General features: G+C 45.5%; 1 protein-coding gene across 12 annotated transcripts in view; it reads right to left on the bottom strand.

The window, feature by feature from the left end:
• NLRC5 (NLR family CARD domain containing 5) overlaps positions 1–22195 on the bottom strand; it is an 87425-nt gene extending 65230 nt beyond the window's left edge. For 8 of the 12 annotated variants that reach the window (XM_045442826.1, XM_045442828.1, XM_045442834.1 and 5 more), the window contains exon 1: positions 22079–22194. The gene's annotated coding sequence lies outside the window, so the exon portion shown is untranslated. Of the gene's footprint in view, positions 1–22078 lie in introns of all 12 variants that reach the window. The other 4 variants (XM_045442835.1, XM_045442837.1, XM_045442838.1 and 1 more) reach the window with 2 other exon arrangements.
• Between the last annotated feature and the right edge of the window lie 4036 nt (positions 22196–26231).

Below are 26231 nucleotides of genomic sequence, written 5' to 3'. Positions count from 1 at the left end.
CCCAAGGCAGGTGCCTCCGGCACACAGAGCCGCCCCCCTGACCCCAAGTGAAAGCCAAAGTCCTTTTCAACGCTGTTCAAATTGTTTGAACGGTTAAAAAAAAAAAAAATCAAACTTGACAACTTAAAATTTTCATTTGACACTTATTTTTTATTAACTTTTGGCACTTTATGTTTTTGTGAGAAAACTGCATTTTGCCAAGAATGTTCAAACTTTAATAGAGCACACACTTGCAGATGATATCTTCCTATACTTAGAAATCTTGCATCTTTCACATTTAATTTAGTTTATTTTGCTTTGTCTTTTTCTACTTATTAGATGGGCCAGCAGCTGCTATCTCTTATGTTTAAAAGGAGAAAACACACTTTCATGTTCATTTATTAATTCTGTAGAATTTTTCCTTTTTTCCTTTTATAATTTTTTAATCTCCTGACTTATCTTCCCTGATTTACTGAGAGTGTTCCTTGTTAAGCTTATGAGTCAGTTTATTGTTTAAATCAGTTCTAGTCTTTTAATTAAAAAAAAATAATAATAATAAGAGAGAACACTTTTGGCAAATTTCCATAAATTTATGTCAAGTTTATATCAAATTTATATCACGTTACTAGTAGATTATAATTTTAAACTGACTCATTTAATAGAGGGGTGAGATATGTTTTAAACCTTTGCCATTAATTTTTTTTTTTACTGTACCGTGCAAAGAATAAGTTCTATGCAATTTCTGCTTTAGGGAAATATGTTGAAATTTTCCTTTTTTGCTTGGCATATGACAAATTTTAAAATATTCCATGACATTTAAAAAGTTATTCTTTTTCAATAAATATGGATTTCTGTCCCTCGAATTATGCCAAAATAAAGTCTAAATGAGGCCAAAATTTAAATGTAAGAAGTTAAACCATAAAGGTACTAGGAGACTACAAGTATTCAATTTATAACAACTCATGAAGCTCTTGTTGAATTTCCTGCATTTTTTCCTATGTGCTAGATTTGACAACAAAGAACTTAAAAATTTTTAAGTGCTGGAGAAACACATGCGGAAAAGCCTATCGACATAATTTCGGAGTAGAGAGGGTCTAGGGTCTGACACCATAAAAGAAAAATGGAATGAAATTGGTCAGATACAAATTAGGATTTTTGTGTTGCCAAAGAACATGGCAAATAAAGTGAAAAGAGAAATGAAAACCTGGAAAAAATATCCGCAAGTTATCAAAGATTGAATGTTTTTAATATATCAAGAGTTACTGCAAATCAATAAGAAGAAAGTCCAATGCAGCTGACAGAACAGTGGGCAAAGAACACGAACAGTTTGCCGTAAAGGAAATACAAATAGTTCTTGAGCATTTATGAGAAGATGTTTGACTTCACAGGAAATGAAAGAGATACATGCTAAAACTACAACAGACATACCATTTTCTAGCTCTAAGATGGTCAAACTATAGAGCTGGCAAGGTTGTGAATTAACAGGCATTTTGATGCACTGCTAGTGGGAGCATGTACGAATACAACTTTATCTATGGAAACTTCAAATGTCACATAACCATACCTAGCAATTCCATGCTCAGGCACTTAGCTCGCAGATATATTCGTAATGTGCAAAATAACTTATGTTCAGGAATACTTAATGTGCCCTTGTTTATAACCGTAAAAGTTTAGAAAAAAAAAAAAAAACCCTAACTGTCCGTTGAAAAGAAACTGGTTAAACTGTGGCACATCCATACAACAATGCAGTTCTACGCAGCCATTAAGAGGGAAGAGGCTGAGGGATGTGGGATGACACGGAACAGCATTCATATCACGCGTGCACATTCCTGTGGCCAGAGCTCTCTCTAACACTCAGCTCTGGTCTGGCCTCGTTTCTGTCTGAACCTCCTATCAGCTTCCCAACACCTCTCAGATAAAGTCACAGCATGTTAATATGCCTGCCCCAGAGTAGGTACACGTCAGGCCACCAGGAAAGGTTCAAAGTATGAATAAATAAATTGTCCCTCCCCACCTGGTTGCTGGCCACCTCCTGGCCCTCTCACGCACCTGCGGCCCTGCCCATGGGCAGCGCTCACAGCCCCACCTTCCCATCTTCCTGCTTGGATCACATGACTTCCTCTCCCTGCGGTGCCCCTTCCTGTCTCTTCTCACCTGTGCAACTCCTCCTCCTGCTCTCTTCTCCAGAAAGTCTTCCCGTCTGCCCTCCGAGACCTTGTCATGCCCCCGCCCCCTGCCACTGGCCTTCACCCCTTAGCGCTCTCTTCTTTCTCCTCCACAGCAGATCTTGTGCCCTGTCATTTTCTCTTGGCCCACCTGCTTCCCTCTGCGTGTTGGTGATACCTTGAGGGCAGGGGCAGTGCCTGATTCCAGATAAGAGCAGACACCTTGCACCAGGGCCCTGGATCTGAGTCTCTACTAGTTGCCAGTTATATGGCTTTGGTAAGGTTACTTAAGTCTCTTGCTGCCTCAGTTTCTCCATCTGTAAAATGGGGATGTTGTAGATCAGGCTTCTAGAAGCGGAGCTCAAGACAAGAGGGGCTCCTGCAAAAGTCATGTATTGAGAGGGTAAGGGAAGTCTTGCTTCAGCCTAACACGTGGGGTGGGACAGGGTGGGGGGAGCTCTGGAATGTGAACGATGCCACAGAGTCTGTCCTGTTAAGAGGCAAGGAGGCTGGGTCATTACACCCCCATATCAGTCAGTCATTGGCTATGGGTCATACCCATGGTGTGGGGGAGGGAGGCATCTCTGTATGAAGTAATTCCTGTTAGCCAACGGCAACCCTTCCAGAAGGGTGCTGATGTTGGTGGCCTGGGACCACAGTGGATGGGGGATGGGTGCACTGGCTGGCTAGGGGCAAAGCAGGTGAGTGAGAGGGAACACCAACAGTGTCTGTGATGGGCGTCCTAATATCTACCGGGCAAGGTTGTTGGGAGATGAAGCAGGCAAAATCCCTGACATGGCTTCCGGCCCACTAGACAGGCTCGAGACAGGTTAGCTATGATTACAACTGCGTTGTTGTTGTTTCCTCCATAGCCCCAGCCCGTAGCAAGGGTCCAAAGAAGGAAGGGAGGGATAGCAAAGAGGACACAGCTTGAGTCCGAAGCTTCTCAGCCATGTTCCTTTGGCTTCTTCCCTCTTCCTGACTCCCCAGGCATGGATTATGGGGGAGCACCCAGAAGGCTGGGTAGAAAAGGGAAACGGGGGGCTGACGGGTCCACTGGCTTGTTGGGTCCCGTCTCCTTGTCTCTACCAGGGGGTCTCCCACCTGCCTTCCCTGTTCCCGGGGCTGGTGGGAAGGGTCAGGCCAAGGAGAAGGGCCCATGGGAGGCCAGAAGCCTCGTCCACACAGCACCGGCAGGCCTGGGTTCTGCCCCTGGGCCCGGGTGGGAGAAGAGAGGACAGAAGGGGGAGGCTGAGGATGGCCAGTGAGGAGAGAGGGACAGAGGTAAAAAAGGGTTTGGGTTTAGCCTCAGCCCCAGAAAGGCCGTGGTTGGTGGGGTCATATGAAAGGCACCCTCTGTCAGGACAGAAACCTTAGACACGTGGACAGAAATATCCCGCAAGTGAGAAAGAAAAATGCCGCTGAAGTTGGCTTCTCAGGACTGAGTGGACAGTCAGGCCTGGGGACCCTGGGATGGACCCGACCCACAGAGGCCCTCAAGCCCTCTCAGAATGCCCAATGCCAAGCCCTGAAAGAAGTAACGAGATCTGGGCCTCTGCCTTCCCTGAAGGGTGGCTGGTTACAGTCTAAGGCTTCAGAGGATGTCTCAGCCTGGGTGCCTGACCCAGTGACCCAGACTGACCCAGTGGGCTCTTTCTAGAAGGCCGATGCAGCCCCACCCTAGGAATGGCCCTCTTTTCACTGGAGGGTTTCCTGGGGGGACACCTTCAGAAAGATGGTAGCAGAAGGGGCACCCGGGTCGTTCAGTCAGTTGGGCATCTGACTTAGGCTCAGGTCATGATCTTGAAGTTCATGAGTTTGAGCCCCACAGCGGGCTCTGTGCTGACAGCTCAGAGCCTGGAGCCTGCTTTGGATTCTGAGTCTCCCTCTCTCTCTGCCCCTCCCCCACTTGTGTTTTCCCTCCCTCCGTCTATCTCTCTCTCAGAAATAAACATTAAAATAAAGATGTTGGCAGCCATTTCCTCCCTCAACCACAAAAGCCAGTGGAGCAGACAAGAGGGGTCCTTGACACAGGACCCCTGTGGGGGGATGAGGACGTGGGGGTGACTGTTCCTTTGAAAACCACCATCTCCATTATCCTCACAATGTCAGGCTCCTCCAGGACTTAAAACTCAGTTACAGGCCTTTATTGATGCAGAAACTGAGGCTCCCAGCAGTGAGGGGGATCTGCCCAGGCCACTTCTAGAGAGCCTGCAGGTGAACAAAGGTCTCCTGGCCTTGCAGCCCCTCTAGGGGGTGGGGTGCACAGGTGGGGGGTGGGGAGGGATCCAGAGAGGGTGGAGCAGCCCAAGCCTACACCCTGGGCCTCAGGCCTGGGTGGTACCTGTCCCAGATCCAACGAGGCCTCTCTCTTCTCCTCACTGCAAACTGGGGAATCTGGGTCCCAGCCCGTATCACTAGGCTCTAAGTCACCTCCTTCACCCCTACCACCTTCCTGCTCAAAAGGCTTGAGCTCTCCTCTGGGATCGGGGTCCCCTAGAGCCAGCAGGGGACCAGGTAGTGGCCTTGCCTCTCCCACTCAGCCCTGGCAGCTTGGGCCCAGCACCCACATGAAGTGGCTGGTGACGCCTCCATGAGGCTTTTACCCAACATGTTCCTGGGCCTCCAGAAGGCTCTCCTGGGATCTGTCAGGTCACGTCAGGAGTTCACAAATTTGTTTGCACGTTAGAATAATGGGGGGGGGGGGTGCTTTCAAAAATTCCAAAGGGCCACACCCTGGGCCAATAACAGCATTGTCTCTAGGGGTGGAACATCAGCATCGGTACTTCTGGAAGCTCCCCATGTGATTCTCATGTGCTGACAAGCTTGGGAACTAATATTCTAGGCACGATGACACCAGTTCTCCACTCCCAGCTGGGGGAGACTGGTTCTGTGTTCCCTTGCACTTGGCACCCTGCTTCTCCAGTAAACCAGACCCAAGTGATTCTTGCCCTCTGAAAGGTTGGGGACAGGAAAGCCACCAAGACAGCCGTATTTAGACGAAACCCTGTGGGTATCCCCCAATGACTAACACTTCCGCCTCCAGCCTGTTCCTTGGCAGGCTCTGTGGCTCTCCCAGCTGCTCTCACACAGGCCCAGGCTCAGCACAGTTCCACCAAACTGGAAAGGAAGCCAAGGTCTGGAAATCCCCACTTTGTCTCCAACCATCCTTTGGTGAGAATCCCAAAGGAATTTAGTTTCGGGATTTCTGCGGAACAAAGTCAGTCAGAGAAGGGGAAATACCGTAGGATCTCACTCACACACGGAGTTAAAAAAAAAAACACAAACAAAAAAAACCTAGCCAGCCAGCCAGCCAGCCAACCAACCAACCAAACAAAAGATCCAGAGAACAGATTAGTTGCCAAGGAGTGCTGGTGGGGGTGGACAAAATGGGTGAAGGAAATCAAAAGGTACCGACTTTTGGTTATAAAATAAACACATCACGAGGATATAATACACAGCAGGATGACTACAGTTCATAATATTCTACTGCATATTTGAAAATCATTAAGAGACCGATCTTCAAAGTCCTCAACAGAAGAAAAAAAATTTTTCTGTAACTGTAGGGATGGATGTCACTTATTGTGGACACCATTTTGCGATATATATCAATACTGAATCATTAAGTTGTCCACCTGAAACTAATATAATGTCCTATGTTAATTATACCTCAGTGAAAAACGGACAATTTTTAAATAAATGGGTAAAATAAGACCTATCCAGAGACTTTTTACTAACCGAAGCACCATACTACCTTCAACAAATGGTCTTCTTTCCAAAGGAAACTCCCATTTCCATAGATCTTTATTATCTTTCTGCTTACAAAAAATAACCAGTCGCTTAAGAAGTCCTAAACATTGCAAAAATAAAACTTAAAGTTTATATCTCACGATTTCGCCCATTAGGGAGAGGCATACAATTTCTATGACTCTTTACCCATAGTGGAGGACATTTTTGCCTGATCCGAGAATCAGAAGAATGTCACTTCTTTAAAACTTTTCTAAAAATCATCTCCCATTTAACTTTATTTCTAAACTATGGCTCACCATGAACAGAAGATAACCCTCAAGAAAAAAAAAAAATGGTGCTGTTGAACTAGAAGAAGTTACCACCTGCCCAGGGCTCTGACCTGGGGCCTGGACTCCCGTTGCTGAAAAGGAGACCAGGAGTGTGAGAAGCACTAATTCAGCACCAACGGAGACTTTCTCCTTGACTAATCAGGAAGGATTAATGAGAACTGAAAAGATGACAATGTTCTCACTTTATGATTCAATTTGCATGAAAGCCCTGACTGCACACCTCCTAAAATATAATCGTATTGACTCCTACTGGGTATGTCTCTCTTTGGGGCAACACTGACCTGTCCATTTCAAGAGGAGGATGCTGAGGCCCAGCAATACGCAGGACACCCTTAAGAACTCAGGGAAGAGACTACCACGAAGACACATAAGTAGCAAATTATTTCTCTTTACAACAAGATCCAAATGCCTCAGAGGACCAGCTTCCCAGGGTTTGAATGCTCCCTCCATTTTGCCATGAGGAGCAGAAAGAATCACCAAGGCAAAGGACTGATGGGGATTGGGTGACGGTACAGGCTCTATCCCTCCACCAAGGACATGGGTGTTGGGGCATCCTGCAATTTCCCGGCTGCCTGCAGCCTCTACATTTGCACAGGAGAGAAATTTAGAAACAAACAGTTTAAAAATAAAGGTCAAGGAGAGGATTCTGGAAGATGGCAGAGTAGGAAGCACCAGGACTCTCTCTCCCCACCTAGACAACACTTGCACGGGCACCATCTGTCTGATGGAATTGTTGGGGAGCTCTGAAGTCTTTGAAGAAGACTTCCCACTTCCAGGGGAAGGCCTCGGTGGTAAATTGTGGTTAATTTTGGTCAATTCCAGCTCTAAGCACAGTAGCGGCTCTCCATACCCCAAACCTGGTCACATGGCAGACAGCTGTGCATATGTTCCTGAAGCAGCCTGCACACAGCCTGGAAGAATCAGGGTGAGTAAAAAGGACCTTGTCCTCCAAATATTGGAGATTTGTGCTCTGATTGCTGATTATTGCTTCTGATCACAGGTGCAGAAAAAAAAAAAAAAAAGGCAGGTAGTCGTTGTTGTACCTCCCCTCATTGTTGCAAAATCTTCTCCCTCCAGTTAAACTGTCAGGAGATTTAAAGGGCTAGACCCCTTTGATCCCACCATTATTTTTCCCTTCTCCCCTTTCTGGAGCTAGACTTTAAAGACTAGGACACAGAATCTGTACATAAGGAGAAAATTAGAAAGTGACCACATATGCCCGAGGAAACCTCAGCAAAAACACAAGAAGACATTAGATTTACACCTCAGACTGCTCGTCAGCACAAAGACAGCGCGCACACACACACACACACACACACAAACGATAACCAAAAACAGTAACAAAAATCCCAGAAAACTCTGGGGAAAGGAGAGAATCTGATTTCCAGAGATACCACATTATTATATTCAAATGTCCAGTGTTCAACCAAAAAAATCACAAACCATACGAAGAAACGGGAAAGTATGACTCATTCAAGGGGGAAAAAAAACACCAACAGACTCTCCCTGAGAAAGACTTCATGGCAGATATCTCAGACAATGATTTTAAAACAACTGTCTTAAAGGGAGCCTGGCTGTCTCAGTCAGTGGAACATGCAACTCTTGATCTTGGGGTTGTTAGTTCCAGCCTCACACTGGGTGTGGAGATTGCTTAAAAATAAAATCTTTAAAAAACTGTCTTAAATGCTCAAAGAACTAAAGAAATAGGTGCAGAAATTCAAGAAAGCGATATGTGAACAAAATGGAAAAAAAAATCAATAAAGAGATAAAAAGAAACCAAAAAGAAATTCTGAAACTGACAAGTACAATTACTGAAATGGAAAATTCACTAGAGGGATTCAAAGGCAGAAGAATCAGTAAACTTAAAGACAGGGCAATGGAAATTATCGAAGCTGATGAACAAAAAGAAAAAAAAGATTGAAAAAAAGCAAACAGAGCCTAAGGGACCTGCACATCATTAAGTGGACCAGCATGCACATTGCGGGAGTCCCAGAGGTGAAGAGGGGGAAGAAAAGAGGGGCAGAGAGAATATTTGAAGAAATAATGGCGGAACACTTCCCTAATTGGATGAGAGGCATGAATATAAACATTCAAGAAGTGCAACAAACTCCAAGTAAGGTGAACTCAAAGGAATCCAACCAAGACACATGATAATCATATTTTCAAAAGCCAAAACCAAAAGTGAATCTTGAAAGCTGCAAGAAAGAAGCAAACCATCACATACAAGGGATTCTCAATAAAATTATGTGTAGATTTCTCATCAGAAACTTGGGAGGCTAGAAGACAGTGGGCAGATATATTTAAAGTGATACAAGAAAAAAAAAAAAACCCTATTAACGAAAAACCCTGCATCTGGCAAAACTGTCCTTTGGAAGTGAGGGAGAAATCATGACATTTCCAGATAAACAAAAGTTGAGGGCATTTATGACCACTAGACCTGCCTTACGAGAAATGCTCAAGGAAGTCCTGCAGATGCTACACATTACTCTGAAGCTGTATGGAGAAACAAAGGTAAATACATAGGAAATTATAAAATCTATTATTGTAATGATGGTTTGTAATTGTACTTTTTGCTTTCTACAGGATTTAAGAGTCTAGTATATTTAAAGGAAAACAATTATTGGTGTAAAAGCTAGTATCATTGTAACTTTGGTTGGAAACTCTAAATCTTGTTTTCTACATAATTTAGGAAATGAATATATTTAAAGGAATTAGTTTATGTTTTGGGGTACACAATGTATAAGGTTGTAATTTTGTGACATCAACAACCAAAAGGGGTAGGGACAGAGCTGTAAAGAAGCAGAGTTTCTGTATGCTACTGAAGTTAAGCTACTATAAAATCAAATTAGAATGTTGTAACTTCAGGATGTTAAATGTCATTCTCACGGCAACCACAAAGAATAAAGCTATAGAATATAGACAAAAGGAAATTGAAAAAAAATTTAAACATTTCACTACAAAATATTAACTAAACACAAAAGAAGACAATGCAAGAAGTGAGGGACACAAAAGCTGTAGAGCATATTAAGAATAGTACAATGACAGAAATAAGTCCCTCTTTGTAAGTAATCATGTTAAATGTAAATGGATTAACTCTCTAAACAAAACACAGAGATTGGCAGAATGGATAAAAACACATGATTCAATTATATGCTGTCTACAAGAGACTTACTTGAGATACAAAGACAAAAACAGATTGAAAGTAAAAAAATGGAAAAAGATATTCTATGCAAATAATAACCAAAAGAGAGTAGGAATGGTGATATTAATATCACAGAAAATAGACTTTAAAACAAAAAAGGTTATAAGGGACAAAGAAGGACATTATATAATAATAAAAGCTTCAACACAGCAAGGAGATGTAACAATGCCTAACGACAATGCCTAACGACAGACCACCAAAATGGAGAAATAGACAGTTTTACGATAATATTTGGAGATGATAATGCCCAACTCACAATAATGGATAGAACAACCAGAAGAAGAGACATAAGGAAATAGAGGACTTAAGCATACAATCAACCAACTAGACAGACATATATAGGACACTCAACCCAACAACAGCATACACATTCTTCTCAAGTGCACAAGCAACATTTCCCAGGATAGACCATATTTTAGGCCACACATTAAGTCTCAGTAGATTTTATTTTTAAAGTTTATTTCGAGAGAGAGTGTGTAGGTGTGTGAGCAGGAGAGGGGTAGAGGGAGTGTGTGTGTGTGTGTGTGTGTGTGTGTGTGTGTGTGAGAGAGAGAGAGAGAGAGAGAGAGAATCCCAGTAGGCTCCGAGCTGTCAGAGTGGAGCCCAAGATGGGGCTTGATCTCATGAATCATGAGATCAGGACCTGAGCTGAAACCAAGGGCCAGACACTTAAACAGACTGAGCTACCTAGGTGCCCCAAGTCTTGATAGATTTTAAGAGATAGATATCACACAAAGTATCTTCTCTGACCATGAGATGAAGAGAAATCAATAACAAAGAAATTGGAAAATTCACAAAATTGTCAAAATTAAACCACACACTTTTTTTTTTAAGTTTATTTACTATAAGAGAGAGCGAGAACGGGAGGAGGGAGGAGGGGATGAGGAGTTGAGAGAGACGGAGAGAGAGAATCCCAAGCAGGCTCCACACTTGGATGCTCAACCAACTGAACCACTGAGACTCCCCTAAACCACACACTTAACCAATAGAGCAAATAGGAAATCACAAAAGAGATTAGAAAATACTTAGAAATAAATGAAATAAAAAACATAACACACCAAAATGTGTGGGATCCAGTGAAGGCAGTGTTAAATGAATGCTTACATTAAAATACAAGAAAGGTCTCATATCAACAGATTAACTTTATAATTTAAGGAACTAGAAAAAGAACAAACTGAAACCAAAACCAGCAGAAAAGGGGAAATAATAAATATTAGAGCAGAAGTATAGGAAATAGAGAACAGAAAAACAATAGAGAAAAATCAATGAAACCAAAGTCAGCTCTTAAGAAAGATCAACAACACTGACACACTTTTAGAAAGATAAAGAAAAAAAGAGAGAAGATTCAATTTACTAAAGTCATAACTGAAAGTGGTAGTATTACTACCAATTCTACAGAAATAATAAGGATTATAAGAGAGTACTACGAACAATTATATTTCAACAAATTGGGAAACCTAGATAAAATGGAGAAATTTCTAGGAACACACAACCTACCAAGACTAACTCATGAATAATAGAAAATCTGAATAGACCTGTAATCTCCTAATAAGGAGATTAAATCAGAAATCCAAAGTCTCCCAACAAAGAAAAGCCCTGGACCTGATGGTTTCACTGGTGAATTCTATCACACCTTTAAAGAACTAATACCGGGGCGCCTGGGTGGCGCAGTCGGTTAAGCGTCCGACTTCAGCCAGGTCACGATCTCGCGGTCCGTGAGTTCGAGCCCCGCGTCGGGCTCTGGGCTGATGGCTCGGAGCCTGGAGCCTGTTTCCGATTCTGTGTCTCCCTCTCTCTCTGCCCCTCCCCTGTTCATGCTCTGTCTCTCTCTGTCCCAAAAATAAATAAACGTTGAAAAAAAAAAAAAAAAAAAAAAAAAAAAAGAACTAATACCAATTCTTCTCAAACTTTTCCAAAAATTGCAGAGGAGGATACACTTCCTAACATACTTATGAGGTCAGCATAACCCTGATACCAAAGCCAGGATACAGACACTATAAGAAATCTACAGACTAATATTCCTTATAAACGTTAATGTGAAAATACTCAAAATAATAGCAAGACAAATGCAAAGCCTATTAAAAGGATTATACACCATGACCAAGTGGGATTCATTCCTGGAATGCAAGGATGATTTACCACATGAAAATTGATCAGTGGAATACACCACATCAACAAAAGGAAGAAAAAAACCCCACATAATCATCTCGATCGATGCAGAAAACGCATTTGACAAAATTCAACATGGTCTCATTATTTTTTTTTTTAAACTCAACAAACTAAGGGGGTACCTGGGTGGCTCAGTCGGTTGAGCATCCAGCTTTGGCTCAGGTCATGATCTCATAATCTGTGGGTTCAAGCCCCACATTGGGCTCTGTGCCGACAGCTCAGAGCTTGGAACCTGTTTCGGATTCTGTGTCTCCCTCTCTCTCTGCTCCTCTCCTCCCCTCCCCTGCCTCAAAAATAAATAAATACTAAAAAATTTTAAAACTCAACAAATAGGGGCGCCTGGGTGGCGCAGTCGGTTAAGCGTCCGACTTCAGCCAGGTCACGATCTCGCGGTCCGTGAGTTCGAGCCCCGCGTGGGGCTCTGGGCTGATGGCTCAGAGCCTGGAGCCTGTTTCCGATTCTGTGTCTCCCTCTCTCTCTCTGACCCTCCCCCGTTCATGCTCTGTCTCTCTCTCTGTCCCAAAAATAAATAAAAAAAAAAAAGTTGGAAAAAAAAATTTAAAAAATAAAAATAAAAATAAAACTCAACAAATAATAAAAAGCATAATAAAAGCCATAATAAAAGCCATAATACAAATAAAATAATAATAATAATAAAATCCCTGAATGAAAAAGTCAAAGGAAACATTATATTCAGTGGTGGAAGATTAAAAGCTTTTCCTCTAAAATAAGGAACAGACAAGGGTGTCTGTTTTTCCCCACTTCTATTCAATATAGTAGTGGAATTTTTAGCCAGTGAAATTAAGTAAGAAAAAGAAACAAAATGCATCTAAATCAGAAAGGAAGAAGTGAAATTATCTGTTTGCAGATGATATACAATATTATTGCATGTAGAAAATCCTAGACTGCACAGATAAACCATTAGAACTAATGCATGAATTTGGCAAAGTCGCAGGATATAAAGTCAACACACAAAAGTCAGTTGCATTTCTAGTCACAAACGATGTAGAATCTGAAAAGGAAACTACAAAAATGATTCCATGTACAATTGCATCAAAAATAATAAAATACTTAAAAATTAACATACGAGGTGAAAACCATGTACAATGAAAACTACAAAACATTACCAAAAGAAATTAGAAGCATAAATGAATGGAAACACATTGTAGGTTCATGGAATGGAAGACTTCATAACGTTAAAATGTCAATATCATCCAAAGCAATCTACAGATTCAAGAAAATTCCCACCAGAACCCCAATGATGTGATTTGCAGAAACAGAAAAACCCATCTTAAAATGGAATCTCATATGGAATCTCAAGGGACCCCAAATGGCCAAAAAAAAAAAAAAAAATCCTGAAAAAGAAGGTCTCATAATTTCTGATTTCAAAACTTACTACAAACTAAATCAAAACAATGTGGTATTGACATAAAAATAGACATATAATTGACTCTTGAATAAGATGGGTTTGAACTGCATGAGTCCATTTCTACAAGAATTTTTTTTGATAAATACAAAATTTATCAATTTACAGTACGGTACAGTACTGTAAATATATTTTCTCTTCCTCGTGATTTTCTTAACATTTGTTTTCTCTAGCTTACTTTATCATATGAATACAGTATAGAATACGTATAACATACAAAATATGTGTTAATCGACTGCTTATGCTATTGGTAAAGCTTCTGCTCAACAGTTTGCCATCAGTAAGTGGGGAGTCAAAAAGTGATACACGGATTTTTGACTGCCCGGAGGTCAGCACCCCTAACCCCCACATTGTTCAAGGGTTAACTGTATAGACTAATGGAATAGCATAGAAGGCCCAGAAATAAACCTTTGCATATATGGCCAAATGAGTTTTTACAAAGGTGTCAGGTCCATTCAATGGGGAAAGGGCAGTCTTCAATAAATGGTGCTGGGGAAACTGGACATCTGCACGCACAAGGATGAAATTGGACCCTTACTTTATGCCACATACAAAATTAACTCAAAATGGGTCCAGGGCCTAACTACAAGACTCAAAACAGTAAGACTCTTAGAAGAAAACATAGGACTAAAGCTGAACCACCATGGATTTGGCAATGATTTCTTGGACATGATCCCAAAGGCACAGGTAACCAAATATATATCTTAGACTTCACAAAATTATACTTTTGGACTTCATGAAAATTTTAAAACTTCCGTGTATCAAAAGACACTAGCCCCAGAGTAAAAAGGCAACCCACAGAATGGGAGAAACTATTTGAAAAACATATATTTGATAAGGGATTTATCATCAGAATATATACAGAATGCCTAAAATTCAATAACAAAACTAAATGCCTGGAATTGAACAACATTAAAAGACAATTCAAAATTGGGCAAAGGATTTGAAGAGATGTTTCTCCAAAAAAGGCCTATGAATGGCCAATAAGTGCCATCAGGGAAAGGCAAATCAAAACTATAGACACAGATACCACCTCACACCCATTAGGATGGCTACTATCAAAAAAAAAAAAAAAAAAAAACACACACACACACAAAACTGAAAACAACAAGTGCTGGCGAAGACGTAGAGAACTGGAATGCCTGAGCACCGCTGGTGGGCCCGTAAAATGGTACAGCCACTGTGGAAAACAGGATGGTGATTCCCCCAAAAAACTAAGAACAGAATTACCATATGACCCAGCAATTGTGCTTGTGAGCATACACCCACAAGAACTGAATGCAGAGTCTCAAAGAGATATTTGTACACCCATGATCATAGCAGCATTATTTGCAACAGCTAAAACATGGAAGCAACCCGAGTGTCCATCAATGGAGGAACGGACAAGCAAAACGTGGCATATTCATACAGAGGAATACTATTCAGCTTTAAAAACGAAGGATGTCCTGCAATATACAATATGGCTAACCCTTGAGGATATTATGCTAGGTGAAATAAGCCAGTCACAAAAAGACAAATACTGTATGACTGCACTTATATGAGGTACGTCGAGTATCAAATCCCTAGAGACAGAAGGTAGAGCGGTGATGCTGGGGACCGGGGAGGGGTTGCTGGAGAGTTACTGGGCAATGGGCATAGAGTTTTGGTTTTACAAAATGAAGAGTTCTGGGGGTGGATGGGGGTGATGGCTGCACAACAGTGTGAATGGACATAACACCACTGAATATTTCAAGTGGTTAAAATGGTTAAGATGGCAAATTTTATGTTATGTGTATCTTAACTTCATAAAGTCCATATATGCCTTTAGAAGTCCACCCTGAGGGGCATCTGGGTGGCTCAGTCAGTTAAGCAGCAGACTCTTGATTTCTGCTCAGGTCATGATCTCGCAGTTCATGGGGTCGAACCCCACATCGGGCTCCACGCTGACAGTGCTCAGAGCCTGCTTCCGATTTTCTCTCTTCCTCTCTCTCTCTGCCCCTCCCCCCAGAGCACTTGCTCTCTCTCCAAATAAATAAGTAAACTTAAAAAAAAAAAAAAAAGTCCACGTTGAGAACATAGCCTAAGGAAATAATCCAGAACGTGAAAAGCTCTAGCTGCCAGGATGGTCATCACAGCGCTGGATGTCAGACACCTTTCTGGATACAGATGCACTGGCTCAGACACCAAGCCACCTGGAATACTGTGGCCTTGGGAAGATTAGGGTCTGTCCAGGTCTCCCCGCAGGGGAGGGGATGGGAGGCTGTAGTCATGAGGTCGCCTCCAGAGCAGGTCCAGCCTTTTGTAAATTACACGCAAAAAATTCATTCACAAGAAGCACTGTGAGCACAGAGGACTTTAAACTCCTCTTTCTCCTCCCCTCCCTTTTTGCTTTTTGCCACAGCTTCTGCCTGGTTCCCTCTTCCTCCAGACACCATAATGGTTCATGGCTCCCTGCCTCACTCCCCCCAAATGTCCCAGGTGCCCCTCATGAGAAGGCCACGCCTGGCGTCTCCACACACAACCTTTCCTGCGCCCTCCGCCTACCCCCTCGCCTACCTAGTCTTTCTTTATCACGGTCACCGCCTCTCCACAACCGCACATCTCCGTGCAATTGTTCGTTGCCTTTTTTCTGTTGGCACATCAGTGAGACTTTGTCGTGTTGTCAGCTGTTACCGAGTGCCCAGCACAGGACGTGACATGTTACAGAAACTTGTGCTGAGCGGGAAATTGATCGCTGGGCGGAGCCAGGCGGGAATCTGTGCTGGCGGTACCCCCCTTACGTGGAGAAGGGGGCATCACCCCACCAAAAATGCCCTCTGGCCATCCTACCCCCAAGAAGTTTCTGGGAGGTCTCCTCCCTGGGTGGCCCAGCCTTGTCTCCCTCTCCTCCCTTCTCTTAGGAGCAAATACAGTACCCACCCCTAGTGCCCCCACCCCACTCACATGTTCCATGCAGAGTCTGTCCCATCCCCCACACCCTGGTCCTTACTGACCACTTTGTACCCAGGCCCCACTCTCTCCAATCCTATCAAGGTATTTTCCCCAAAATACTTCCCTTCCTGAGAGGAATCTGGGGCGGGGGCGGGGGGAGGGCTGGGAAAGAATTAAAATGTCACATTTTGGGGGGCGTCTGGGTGGCTCAGTCGGTTGAGCGTCCGACTTCAGCTCAGATCATGATCTCATGGTTCGGAGTTCGAGCCCCGTGTCGGGCTCTGTGCTGACAGCTCAGGGCCTCGAGCCTGCTTCGAATTCTGTGTCTCCCTCTCTCTCTGCTCCTCCCCCGCTCATGCTCTGTCTCTCTCTCTCTCTCTCCTTCAAAAATAAATTTAAAAACATTAAAAAAAAATTCAAAATGTCACATTTTGTTTTTCATATAAAAGAAAGGAAACAGTCCACATGTAGTAGAAGAAAACAAGACCAATGCTTAAAAAAGTGGATATGGTTCTGCCATTCTATGGACAACTATGTGGCCACTTAAAGTTCCAGTATGTTCATATTACAGACAACGAGCCAATTTCCTTAATATGTACAGTGGTTTTATTTACAGCTAAGTAGGAAAAAGACCAACAACCCAGCGGAAAGTGGCCAAAGGGTACGAAGAGGCAGATGATGGAAAAAGAACTACAAATGACGCTTAAATATTTGAAAAGATAAGAGAAACTGGGGGAAAAGACACCATTATTCATCTCGCAAGTCTGCAAATATGGAAAAGTTTGATAACACGTGTGTTTGGGGGGCGGGGTGTGGGAAGCAGGTCCCCTCACACATAGCTGCTGGGAGTGAGCATTAGTCCAACACGTAAGGAGGGTAATTTGCCATATTCATTAAAGCTCAAACTGCATATTCCCTTTGGCCTTGCAAATGTTGCATATGTGAGAATACGCACACATGATGACTGAACAGAGATATTCACTACAGCACTGTTAGGGACAGCAAGAGACAGGAAACACCCTAGATGCCCAATAATGGTTAAATTAATTGTGGAACAACCACAACAGAGAAATACTATTTAGCCGCTAAAAAGAAAAAAGCAGATATTTTTGTTTTGTGGTGATGTGGGAAGATTTCCAAATTACATTAGATTTTTAAAAAGATAAAGGGGCACCTGGGAGGTTCAGTCGGTTGAGCATCCGACTTCGGCCCAGGTCATGATCTCACAGTCTGAGTTTGAGCCCTGCATTGGGGTCACTGCCGTCAGCACAGAACTTGCTTTGGATCCTCTGTCCCCTCTCTCTCTGCCCTTTCCCTGCTTGTGCTCTCTCTCAAAAGTAAATAAAACATTTTTTAAAACCCCCCCAAAAACAAAAAATATAAAAAACACTATCTAGAGCATACCACTATTTGTGAGAAGGGGGGGAAATATATATATATTTGTATATATACAATATATGTGTGTGTATACATACACACACACACACATATATACACATTTATACACACACAAACACAAATATATATATATTTGTAAAGGCCCACTTGAAGTATCTTTGGAAGGAGACATAAGAACCTAATAACATTGGTTGCCTTCAGGAAAGTAACCAGGTGGCTGGGAGAAAGAGGAGGGAGGGAGAGTTACTTTCCATTATATACCTATTTGTAGGTTTTATATTATTTTACTATATGAATGTATTAGCTAAAAAAGGAAATAATTTAAAAAATGAGATAGGATGTACTTTTCCTGTAACATATAATTCCATTGTAGTTTAAAAGGTATAATTCCAGGGGCACTTGGATGGCTCACTTGGTTGAGCATTTGACTCTTGATTTCGGCTCAGGTCATGATCCCAGGGTCATGAGATAGAGCCGTGCATCAGGCTCTGTGCTGGGCATGGAACCTGTTAAGATTCTCCCCCCCCCCCCTCTCTCTCTTTCTCTCTTCTCCTCTGTCCCTCTCCCCCACTCATACTTTTTCTCACTGTCTCTCATAAAAACATTTAAAAAGTATATGTATATTTTTACATATGAGTCTATTTAAAAATATGAATATACACACATAGAAAAAAGACTGGAAGTAACCAAAGGGAAAACAGAGACGATCTGAGGTCAAGCCAATGTTCTCTCAAGGCTCTTTGAAGTTCTCCTTTGCCAAACATCAGAGCATCTCAGCGAGAAGGGCTGTGCAAAACCTTTCTGGGGAAGACTCCTGAGTCTGAGAATTTACCAAAAGACTCTGGAGTGACCCAAAGGGTGGAGCAGGAGTCCCATCACAGAGAGTCAGGCTGGAAGCAGCACAAATGAGTGAACTCACATTTCCTCAGGCCTCTCATCCCCCTATCCCAGGAAAATGACTGGTTTCATGCCTTGGTCCACTAGGGAGAAAGGATGTCCACAGAGCGGAAGAAGAGTCTGGGGTCAGAGATAGCCAGAACTAAGATCATACCTACCTCCACCCTCCAGATTCACAGAGAGCTAAAGAACACTTGGGGCTTCCCAAAGGAACAGAAGGGGGGTCCGTGCCAACTTCACCCAGCTCTAAAGGACCCAAGTACCCCAGATAGCAATGCAGGTTACACAAGGATGCCTGATTTACAGGTAACAAGTCCCACATGTAACCAAGCACTTGTCTGCCTCACCGCTTTTGCAATGGTTTTAAGTACAGTGTGTGGGAGAGACATGTTCTCCAGGGTGACCAGAGGGACCAAAAATCTTCGCTTCTCTAGAAATCCTACACCCACAGCCAAAGTGATCAATTTTTCAATTCTTTGTTTCTTCGCAAATCATCTGGACCTTTTCCTTGCAGACTAGATTTCAGCCAAGGTAGACCTGTGGGCTACCAGCAACACAAAAATAGACCTGGCAAAGGACACCAGTAGTTTGTGTCCTTAGAACACCTACAACAAGTTTTTATGGGGCGCCTGGGTGGCTCGGTTGGTTGAGTGTCTGACCTTGGCTCAGGGGGTGATCTCGTGGTTCATGAAGTTGAGCCCCACATCGGGCTCTCTGCGGTCAGCGCAGAGCCCGCTTCAGATCCTCTGTCTCCCTCTCCACCCCTGCCTCTTCCCCACCTGCACCCTCTCTCTCAAAAATAAGTAACATTTAAAAAAAAAGTCTTTACAAAGTATTGGCACTTGTATCAATTTGCTTAACCCTCAGTGGACTCTGTGTGGAAGGCAGAAGAGAGGTTTGGGGATGGTGAATTTGCTTCCTAGCTAGGCTAGACTTGTAACAAAGTATCCTCCAGGGGAAGATCCTTCCTTGCCTTTTCTGGCTTCTGGTAGTGGCTGGCAATCCTTGGGGCTCCTTGCCTTACAGATACATCATTCTGACTTCTGCGTCTGTTGTCACATGGCTGTCATCTCACTGTGTGCTGACCTCTTCTCTTATAGGGACACCAGTCATAGCGAATTAAGGGCCCACTTACTCTGGTATGACCATCTTAACCAATGGCATCTGCTACGACCTTATCTCTAAATAAAGTCACATTCAGAAATACTGGGCGGCGGGGGGGGGGGGGGGGGGGCGGGGGTGTGCGGTTAGGACTTCAACATATCTTTTTCAGGGACACAACTCAATCCATAACAGACAGGAATAAACATACTAAGGAGTTCTGTGGAATTTTCCTCAGCAGGGCACTGTATGTGCAGAGACTACTTGGCCTGCCAAACATCCAGTCACCGCTGCAACTTTTTTTTTTTTTTTTTAATTGTGAAACACTTCCAGAGACTTTCTCCTCTGCTCGTCCACCTTCAACATGGCTCTCCGCATGCTTGTGTGGTGCTTTGAGGTTTGACCACGCCCTGGGGCAGGTCTCATCTCATCTAACCATGAAGCACCCTCTGCAGGACACATTATCATCCCCATTTCACAGATAAGAAACTGAGCTTCTGAGAGATGTTAGTTCATGGTCACCCCGCAGATACAAGGTGCTGAGAGCCCTGGTCGGCCCGCCTCCCCCGCCAGGTACCCAGCTGCGTGCCGTGCTATGGAGACAAGGCAGGTGGCCACGATCAATGGCCAGTTGGCACTAGAGTTCAGCCATGTTTGAGGAAGGCATACTGGGGAGGATCTTGGATGCACCCTAAAATAATCAGCTTTCCCTTCTGCTGTGTTCTCCAGTGGGGGACCCAGCCAAGTGCCTCTCTGGGCTTATTGCTTCTTAGAAGGAAAAGCAGTTTGGAGGGATGAGGCTCTCGGTACAGGCCTGGGGTACATCCCACATCCCACCACCCCCAGGTTTGGGAGACTAGGAAGTGCTGATTTTCAGACTGTGTTTTTTTTAATATTTATTTATTTTTGAGACAGAAAGAGAGAGAGAGAGAGAGAGAGAGAGCATGCGTGCAAGCGGGGGAGGGGACAGACAGAGAGGGAGACACAGAATCCGAAGCAGGGTCCAGGTTCTGAGCTGTCAGTACAGAGCCTGACATGGGGCTCGAACTCACAAACCGTGAGATCAGGGCCTGAGCCGACTGAGCCACCCAGGTGTCCCTTCAAACTGTTTTTTGAGTCTCCAAACCCCCAATCTTTTAAAAAGGAAATGTAAGGATCCCCAACTTATAAAACAGATGCAAAGCATGCTTCAGGTAGGGATCTCTCCCATACCTCCCCAAATGGCCACCTCAGCAAACTCCATGTCCTGACCTCCTGAGTGAGAAAAATGTCTAAAAACCACATAAAGTGCAAAAAAGCAGATAACAAAATGCTCCTATGTCTTCACTTACTATGGGGTTAAAATGTTCACTAGAAATAGGCGGGAAATTTGACATTAAGAAATTACTGTTAAAATGCTTACAGTCTTCAGATGGTGTGGTTATTATTATTTTTTTTTAAGATTCCTTATCTTTTAGTACATTCTGAGATATTTCAGTTGAAATGCTGTGATGTCTGTTTGAAATTTGTTTCAAAATGAGGTGTGGTAGGGGCGCCTGAGTGGCTCTGCGGGTTGAGCAAGCCACTCTCGGTTTCCACTTCGGTCATAATGATCTCAGGGTCTCAGGCAGAGCCCCATGCTCAGCGGGGGGAGCCTGCTTGAGTCTCTCTCTCTCCCTCTCCCCCCCCCCCCTTCTCCCTCACTCTCTCTTTCTCTCTAAACTAAAAAGATAAATAATGAGGTGTGGTAGAGACGAAAATGGGCTGCAGAAGGTTGCCGTGGTGGTTACATGAGGCTTCTCATCTGGCTCAACCCAACTCTGTTCCCTCTATTCTGTAAGTGTGGCATGGTAACAAAAAAGCATTTTTCGGCTAAAAAGACTGAATTGTGCGTAACGAGCAGCGTGGCTTCTGTAATTCTTTTTAAAAGAAATTATTATCGAAGTACAGTCGGCATACAATGTCATATTAGTTTCAGGTGTACGACCTGGATATTCCACCATTCTCTACACCTGTACCTGCCCTTTGTCACCATTACAATACACATCACTTTTCATCTGCGTGAGTTATTTTGTAACTGAAAGTTTGTACCGCTTTTCTGTAAAGCACTTCAGTGAAGTATGACTGACACAGAAAAAGCTGTGTATATTTAATGTATACAACCTGATGAGGTTGCAAGAAAATATACACCTGTGAGATCATCACCACAATCCATGCCATAAACCCACCATCACCTCCAAAAGTTTCCTCTCGCCCTGTGTGTGTGTGTGTGTGTGTGTGTGTGTGGACTATAGGCTGTATGCTGTACAGAAGGTCTCTAGGACTTATCTTGTGTATCCAAAGCAAACTTTTAGTACTTCTTAATTACCTTTATGTATTTCGTCCACCCCCCCACCCATCTCCCACATCTTTAATTCTTTTTTTTTTTTAATTCTTTAAAAAGCAATTAAAAGTTAAAGTTCCAGGAGGTGATAGGGGCGTTGGGAGGGTGCGGAGAAAGGCGAGAGCAGCCGCGTCCCCCGCCCCTCGGCCCGGGGGGGGGGACCCCACCTGCCTTCCTCTGCGGTTCGCACCCAATGCCCCAAACTTCTCCGGGCGGCAGGCGGAGCGCCGCCCGGCCCCGGGCGCCCCATCTGTCCACCCGTCCGTCAGTCCTTCCACCCGGCCAGCCGGCGACCTTCGGGGTCTCCCGCCCAGCGCTCCGGGGCACCGCCACCTCCCCGCGCCGCCCACCCGGCCTGCGCCGCGGCCCCCGGGCGCGCTCGCTACTCACCGGTTGCGCTCCTTCCCCAGCGCGCTGCGCACGAAACTGAAAGCCAGCGCGGAGAGCTGCGGGGCAGTGCCGGGAGCCGGAGGCCGCTGCCGGGAAATCACGTGGACCCGAGGTGCGGAGACCACGCGCGCGCCGGCTGGGCGGGGGCGCACCGCCGTTCCTGCGCGCCGCCGGCGGGGCGGCGGGACCCGGGCACACCCCCGAGGGGCGCGGCGGGAGCTCGCCGCTTCCGCGGAGGCGAAACTGAGGCAGAGGCGCGCGCGCGCGCGAAGGGGTCAGAGCGCTGCAGGAGGACCCCGGGATGAGTTCAACGGTCCGCTCTCCTGGGACGCTAAGGAGGCGGGGACGGGGTGGGAAAGAGGAGATGGTGGCGGCGCGCGAGGACATGGAGCCCACCCGGCCTGGCTCCTGTCCCTCCATGAAAGGAGGGAGAAGGGAATAACGGCGACAAGCGGTCTTATGAACTGAGCCTTTGGCTTTCTGACACGGTGCCAAACACTATCTAGGAGTTTCCCTAATCCTCAAAAGAACCCTAAAGCGCAGGTGCAAGCGTGACCCCGTTTTACAGATGCGCAAACTGAGGTCGAGCGGAGAGAGGTGAAGGACTCTGCCCCCAGTGGCACAGGCAGAGACAGGAAGAGAAAGGAACCAGGAGCACTGGGAGGACAGAAAGATGAGCTGGTTCCCCCAGGAGGGGCTCAGCAGCAGTCCTGAACGGGGCGACAGCAGTGGGGGGAGTGGTCCGACTCCCCTTCCAAAGCTCCACTAACAACCTCCTGGCTTTTTGCACCCCTCCCGGGACAGGGAGCTCCCTTTCTCCTGCAGGGAATACATCCATCCCTGGGTTCCACCCACGCCCGGGTGACACCCCTGCAGCGAAGAAGCCTTCCTCTCATCACTTTTGTCCCCCTGCCTCCCAGGCCACGTGTGTGAGGGTGTGAACATGGGGGTACGGCAAGGTGGTGGTCATGAGCACAGCCACATCAGTGCCAGGCACCCCTGGATTTATGCCCTTCTCTCCAACTACTGGCCAAATACCTTTACTCAGGACTCAAGGACTGTGACACCACCTTGACCCTGCGAGAAGCACTGCCTGACAGTCCCGAGGAGTGCTCCTGGTCAACTTAGTGAGCCTGACCCTTGCTTTGGGCTCCAAAATAAAGAGAAAGCAGCCCAAGAGAGCATTGGAGGGGACAGAGCAGGGGTCGGAAGGAACCTGACTCAGGAGACGGTGGCCTCCTGACAAATCTTCCCAAACCTGAAGGGGCATCCCCCTGCCAAGCGCCATATCAGCCCTTGCCTCCTAGCCATCAAGATACAGGCCAGCCCCCCTTTGGCACCCTCATGATGTGGACCCTGACCTCATCTCTCTCCCTCTGCTCTTTGTTCTCTGTACTACGTCGGACTCCATGTAGTTTCCTGAGTCTGTCATGATTCCTTCTTCCCAGGGACTTTGCACATGCCAGCGTCTTGCTTTTTTCCCCCCATCCCATTCGGCCAACATGGCAGGAGGGATTTTCTTCATGCATCTTTCCTGGAGCCTTAGTCCCTCCCAAGACCGGGATGATAGAAACCTTTCATACTACAGCCTGAGGGTGGGAAGAAGACCTCTGATCATAATAAGGTGGTCCAGCTGAAAATATGCTTATGAGAGATTTTTCTTCCATGTTAACATCTGATTTACTTTTTAGGGGCTCCGTCCCCCTCTTTTACCAGAAAGCAGACCTCTGTGAGGGTCCCTTACTGCCCCCCCCCCCGCCATCTTTAGGATCTGAAGCCCCTCGTGCCCCCATAGGTCCTGTCCAGCACTGGAACCACATGGAACAGAGGAGTGACAACTCACGCGGGAAGCTGGTCAGGAGAGGAAACGGCACCTTTGATGGTGGGTAGGCAAAGAGGCTGAAAGGAGCCAGCGCTGTGGGGGAGGGGAGAGAGGGTCTGAGAAATGCTCTCTGCTGACCAAGGGGAAGGCTAGGAGACCCAGCCAGGGCCATTCCAGCTTCCACTCTTTCCTCTCTCCCAAAGCCACATGGGCAAGCAGATATTCACAAGAAAAGCAAAGCCAGCGCACGTATCCTGTGGGGAAGGGAGCAGAAAGCTGTCAGGGCCTTCTCGGGGCCTTCCCCTCGGCACACCCCAGTAATGGTGTCTGAGACTCCGCCATGAGCGTCACCTCATATGGATGAATATCCTACAATGTCGGAGAATTTGGAGAGCATCAAATCCAACGCCCCCATCTTATAGGAAGGGAAACTGAGGCTCAGGGCTGGGCTTGCACCAGGTCCCAGCCTTCCAGCCCACAGCTCTTTCTGTCACACCAGGTTGCCAGTAGGGGACCTCTGCCCTTAAAGTGGGTCGAGCCACCCTGTGTGATGGCAGAGGTAATATTCTCCGGGTCAACCCAGAAACAGGGCTCCATGCTCTGGCTGGGCCATCAGCGTGCAAGGCCACCAGTAGGAAGAGGTGCCTTGAAGGAAGGGAACCCGGGGCTCCTAGTGGCTAGGGGGTCAGAGGCATTTGCAGCTCTGTCTGAGGAGAGCCTAAAAGGTGAATGAGTGCGTCCCCATGAGGTTCGCGTCCCCCAACAGCTCTGGACAGACTTGAAGCTGCTGTGCCCGTCAAGAGAGCCACTGTGAGTGCTCCCTGGGCACTCACGTGACCAATGCTGCAGGGGACCCTACGGCCTGGGCAGGCATCCATCTGTATGGCTGTGATGAAGTCCATCCCAACCCACACCTCTCGTCTTGCTCCCCACCTCATGTGGTACCTCTCCTGAGAGAGGCCCCAGGGTGGCCTCTGACTGTCCACAGAGGGGAATCCAAGGCCCAGGGAACAGCCTGCTGGCCATTGCTCTCCTGCCCCCTTCAGCCCCCTTAAGCCATACCACCAGGATCCCCTTCCCAACAGACACTCAGGGAGAATGGCGGGTCCCGGAAAGAGACAAGGGAAGGATCCTGGGGTCTTATTTCCTTTGGTCCTGTTGCCTGATTTTCTTTAGGGTCTTCTGTCTGCTTTCTTTAAGACATGAGGTACTTAAGGGGCGCTTGGGTGGCTCAGTCAGTTGAGCACCAGACTCTTCATTTTGGCTCTCACAGTTCATGAGTTCGAGCCCCGCATTGGGCTCGGTGCTGACAGCTCAGAGGCTGCTTGGGATTCTTTCCCTCCCTCTCTCTGCCCCTCCCCCAAGTGCATGTGCTCTCTCTCTCTTTCTCAAACTAAATAAATAAACATTAAAAAAAAACAAAAGACGTAAGCTACTATAGGGCTTAGCTCTCCCCGTCTACCCAAGACCCTTTCCCTCTCTCAAGTTGGAAACAGTCTTCAATATAATTCTGAAATCAAAAAGCGATGAGAATTTGGCCCTCCGTTGGGCCCTCATGCCCCAGAAAAGAAACTCTGGGAATAATTCCAAGTGCTTCTGCCTAATATTTGAGGCCCTTCTTAAGAGAGCCCTTTTGAGCGCTCTCTTGAGATCTGCCTCCAGCCTCCAGTCCTTTGCTCAGGTGGTCCTTTCCTCCCACCCTGCCCTCCCTCTGGTCTTCATGGTGATTCTTCCTCCTAATTAGGAGTCAAGGTAGAAGGGGGCACCTGGCTGACTCAGACGGTAGAGTGTATGACTTGACTCGTGAGTTTAAGCCCCATGTTGGGGCCGAGCTTACTTACAACAACAACAAAAAAAGTCTAGGTAAGATCTTGTCAGGTCATAAGTCCTGGAGTGAAGAGACCATATTTCCCCACCGATATCTGTGCCTGTCCCCAGGGGGGGCTGGGGAGAGATCTGGGGAGTCAACCACCCCCTCCTCTCTCTCTCTCTCTACAGCACATACCAGGAATCCCAGAGGCTTAGGAAGGGTTTCTTGTTGGAAAGTTGTTGTTGGTAAGTGTTGTCAGAGTATACTGAACTTTTCAGATTCCTAAATAATAAACAAACAAACAAACAAACAAAAAAGTAAATAAAATAATACAAAACCTTAAGAGGTGTTCAAAAGGCTAGCTGCAATGTGCTATCCTGCATTGGATCCTAGGACAGAAAGGGGTATCAGTGGAAAAAGTCTGGAGTTTGGTTAACAGCAACGTACCAACATTAATCTCTAAGTTATGACAAAAATACAAAGGTTAGGAGTGACTGTGGGGGGCAGTACGCTTTTCTCTA

Source organism: Leopardus geoffroyi, chromosome E2 (genome assembly GCF_018350155.1).
Source record: "Leopardus geoffroyi isolate Oge1 chromosome E2, O.geoffroyi_Oge1_pat1.0, whole genome shotgun sequence".
Classification (NCBI taxonomy): Eukaryota; Metazoa; Chordata; class Mammalia; order Carnivora; family Felidae; genus Leopardus; species Leopardus geoffroyi.
This window is presented reverse-complemented; position numbering and strand designations above follow the sequence as displayed.